This window comes from Osmia lignaria, unplaced genomic scaffold, assembly GCF_051020975.1.
Source record: "Osmia lignaria lignaria isolate PbOS001 unplaced genomic scaffold, iyOsmLign1 scaffold0002, whole genome shotgun sequence".
Lineage (NCBI taxonomy): Eukaryota > Metazoa > Arthropoda > Insecta > Hymenoptera > Megachilidae > Osmia > Osmia lignaria.
Genome location: NW_027478159.1, coordinates 60001 through 65000, shown reverse-complemented (window position 1 = coordinate 65000; position 5000 = coordinate 60001).

Genomic DNA, 5000 nt, shown 5'->3' with positions numbered 1-5000 from the left:
CGAGAGATGTTCTTGCTATTTGTAGCGGTGAGTTTTTCAAGCTTGCAATCCTTCTAATAATTAAGTTGGGAACTTTCGTATACAGAGACATTATTCCCAGTCCACCTTCTTTAATACTGGCATGATAAAACGCTATCGGTACATCGTGCGGCAGATGTATCCATTTTCGTATATATTTTCTTATCATACGATCTATACGTTTTAAAGTGACGTAGTTAACTTTCCCTAGGACCATTACATGCAAAAATCTTGGTAAAAGGTAAGTTCTAAGAATTACCATTCTCTGTTGCGGTTTCAATGGCGCCTTCGTAATTCTCTCCAGAAAGTCTTCTATGTTAAATTTTTCCCTAATTGGTCCTCGTGGTGAAAACGTTATTCCTAAGTGCTTCCATTGGTCCATTATCTTTATTTGTGGGATTTTCTCCTCACCAACTTCAAAACTATTCTCCTCGATTACTTTAACCTTTTTATCCTTCCCTGATGGTACTAGTGAGAGGCATCTACATTTTCCTGGGGCTAAAGCTAGTCCATGTTTCATCATTTCGGTCGATACTTCATCTATGAGTGTTTGCAACCCCTGTTTAGTGCTTGCAATCAGTATTAAATCATCTGCAAAGGCAAGAGCATTCACTAAGGTGTCCAAATATTCATAGCCTATTATGTCGGGTATTTTCATCAAAATTTCGTCCATTACAGCATTAAATATCAGAGATGATAATGGGTCACCTTGCCTCACTCCTTTACTTGGTTTAATAAATTCGCCAATCTCGCCTTTTACCTCGATTTGGATTTCAGATTTTTTATATAACGTCTGAATATATTCTAGTATTTTATTTGATATTTTCTTCTTTTTCAGAACCCGGAATATAGATTTGTGCGAGACCGAATCAAACGCCTTTTTGATGTCCAAAAACGCCACGTGAAGTTGCCTTTTACGACTCCATGCATCATCTAAAATCGTGGTAAGTGTATATATTATTTCCGCTGTTCCGTCTGCTCTAATAAAGCCTCTTTGCCTTTGATCGGGTTTCAATTCTTTGTATAACCTGTTCGCTAGAACTTTATGATAATGCCTCAGTATTATTGATGCTATTGATATGGGACGATAGTTCGCTGGATTCTGCTTATCATCTGTCTTAGGAATGAAAATCGTCCTAGCTCGGGTCCATTTTGTGGGAACATTGGCTGAAAACAAGAAGACATTCATTAAAATCGCTTTTATCATATTCGGTACTTTATTTAGCCATAATCTTGGTGATAGCCCGTCCGCCCCTTTGGCTGAGTCTAATTTTGGTCTGCAGGCGTGTATTTCCTCGCATGTAATCGGCTCGATGGATATAATATCGGTACTTTGTGTTTCTTGTTCATTTTGCACCCCAATCTCTTGATCATTCGTAATTTTTTTTTTCTTCGAATATTGGCTTCCAGTAATCTGTAATCTCTCGTAACGATACTTGGTTCAATGTACCTGTATCTCCATCCAGCACGACGCTGGCTGCTCTGGTAATATTTTTCCTCCAAAGTGTTTGTATTTTTGCGTACTCTTTTTTTCGCTTTTTCTTATTTGACAAGTTTTGTTCAGAATTCCACCTATCAGTCGTCCTTGTGTTAATGTTTGCAGGTACACTGAAGTTCGTTTCAAACCATTGAATCAAATGGTTACCAGGATCACGCCCCTGTCTAATGTCCTCAACTGCATAACCCAATGAGAGCGCTGCCGGATCATCACATTTGGAGGATCTTAGAAATCTGTGGGCTTCGTTGCACCATATATGTTTCCTTCTTTCCATATCGGTAAGCTCATCATGGGTTCTTGCTTGATTATGTGTCCTTATGTTGGTATTGCAAATAGCTCTTAATTCTCTTTCTCTTACCACAGGTGTTTCACTTTCGCTTACTTCGATTATTTCTTCAGCAACAGGCTCCAGGTAAGTATTTATATTCTCTCTTTCAGGTACTCCAATATCTTCTTCCCCTACAGGTATTCTAATCACTTCTTCTTCAACAGGTTCCAGGTAAGTATCATTATTTACTCTCCCAGGTACCCTTAAATCTTCCTTTGCTACAGGTATTACCAGGTTAGTATTTCTACTTTCTAGGTCTTCAGAATCACCCCTTAGATTTTGCTGCATTTCAGATATCACTGTGAATATTTCCTTATATCTGGATGATTTACGAAGTGACTTCAACGATTCGCGTGTTCTTGGTGGCTCAAGTCTCACTTTATGCAGTAAGTAATCATTTATTTTCGTTTTTGCCTCTTTCGGTGCCTTGAGTTCAGCTGTAGCTATGCGTTTTATATCTTCAGTTTGCCATCTGGGTTTCTTTCTTTCAGTATTTATTTTGCTATTCGTTTGCTGTCGATGCGCCGAGGATTTATGTATTCCGAGTCCTCTGAAGGAGTTAAAACTTTTCGCACAATATTCACATTTAAACTCTCTAATATTCGCATTATTAGGCTGTTCTGTATTTTGTATAATAGAATTTAACTGAGAGCCATCTTCATTAGGGAAAACATATAAGAAAGATGATGGTCCACTGGATGGTGGCATAGTGATACCCCCATTTAGAGAATTGTTTGTTTCGCGCTCATTGCCAGTGGAAGTTGCCCCTAAAGAAGCATTTTGACGACTTAATTGATTATCGCAAGGTGTTAAATTGCGGCCGGTTTGTAAGGGGGAATTAAGTGGAAGGTCCCAAACGGGCACCGGCGGGTTGTCGAGCCCTCCTTCTCTCCCCGTTGCGTAGCTATGTCTCTCTATTTCTGTGCTTCGTAATCCGTGCTCCGGGTTAGTTCATTTTTCTTCTTAATCAGAATCGGGCATTTTTGCGAATCTAAAGCCGAGTGATTCGAGTTCACAAAACCATGTTTATCACAGTTCACGCACTTTGTTTTGTCTTTTTGGGTACATTCTCTCGAATCGTGCTCGCCCGCACAATGTCCACAAGTTGGGTTGGTAGCAGAACAATTTCTTGCTAAATGATTAAATTTCTGGCATTTGAAGCATTGTAATACCCGTACATAGTCTTCCACTCGACAAGATTCGTAATTTAAATAAAGCCTACCATAAGTCATTAGTTTGACCCTCATTTGAGGTGACACTTCAACAAGGACGTTTTTAGATCTCTTGTTTTTATTCATAAATTCTGTTAAAACGCGTAACTCCGTCGAATTCGTATTGCATTCGGCTGCTTCAGCGATAGTTTTTGCTGCATCTGAGAATTCGATATTAAGAGGGAAATCTCTAATTAATAAACGAGGTTTTAGCTTCTCTTTATCCTTAATTTGAAGGCCTAATTCCACTAACTTTTCGGATTTCCGCAGTTTATCTAAGTCGACTGTTTTGGCAATTATCCTGATACCTAACGAGTTTAATGTAACCAGGTGGTTAACTCTCAAATTGAATTCCGCTGGCCTAATGGCTTCTTTAAAAACCCTTTTAATATCCGCCGCCGATTTGTATTTTCTAGCGTGGTCTTTTATTGTTACTACCATAAATTCAATATTATTATCAGATTTATTATTATTAATACCTTCGTTACTACGAAAAACAATACCGGTTTTTGCTATCGCTGAATATGAGGGTTTCGAGCCTTGAATTGACGCCTGCATTTCTTCCTGCACCTTGGTGACCGCTTCTTTGAATTCACTGCACACAGCGCTTTTAATATTTCCTTGGAAGTCTTCATTTATTAGTTTCGTATTTTTTTCTATGCTCTCCATTTGTTGTTGTACCGTTTTTCGTATCTCATTTTGAACCAATTCTTTGACGTCGCTCACAATTGACTCTTTTAAACAAACCATTTTGGTATTAAACTCATCCTCGAATGCCTTTGAAGTAGTATGCTGAGTCTCAAGTTGCACTTGGTCGAAGTACCGTTCTTTTAGCGTTTCAAATTCGCTCCATTTCGCAGCGATCTCCACGTATGCTCTTGTCACTTTTTCGTAACTACTTAGTAAGTAATTAACAGCATCGTCTATTGCTTGCGTACGCGATTTTGGTTCCTTGTTCGGGATCGACACTTTAACGTTATATATATGGCTCTTTATTTGTAGATCAATTTCGTCGAATTCTCTTAATTCAATCGGTAAAACATTTTTTTTTTTTCCAGGTGAGTCGGCCTTCTCGAATGAGCTCTCAGAGGATGATTGGCCCGGCGAGGACAATGCTATACGCTTTTTACCCTTGGCGGGGGAGACTGGCACCCCCGTCTGCGACATCGGGGTAAAAAATTAAAAAAAAAATAATATTTATACTCAATAATAATAATTCTATCTATTATTCCAGCCTGTAACACCAATTTAAGGTACCATTGTATTTATACACATAGGTATTTGAATGGAAGAGATATCAATCACAGGTAAGTAGAATTATCTATTTTATCGTTGCCGAGTAGCAGTGCATCAATGATGGTAATTGATCAACACAATGTTTGTCGGTATATAGAGAGACAATGATAATCGGTGATAAGTGACCGGCGTAAGATAAGTCGATAAAAAAGGAACCGTTGATGTGATGGGCTCTACCTTACCGACAAGTGGCGATTAACTGTTTCGCCAATGATAACAAGTTACCGATTCTGGTAAGGCCGATAAGCTTATAACTAGGAGGCACCACTGAGGCAGCGACCGCGTGTAATGGCCGCCACCGCCCGTCTATCACATGAAATAATTATCTTTTCGTTATAGCTCAATCCCATTCACAAACACTGCAGAATTTATATTAAACAATAGAATAAAAATTCACACATATGCTAGCATAGTTATTTCCACACTATATATAAAGTAGTTAGTACAAATCACGTGTCAAAGTTCGACCACCTGCAAAGCACGTGTTCGTTACGATCTTGGCACATTTAATGCAAATAAGCTAATTATTTCGCAGAATCAGAGTTATCCTTGGGTATCACTGTGATCACAATTCGAAACACTATCGACACATACCAATTTATCAACACAACTCTCGTTTTTTCCCACTAAAAAGTTCGTCTAACTGCGG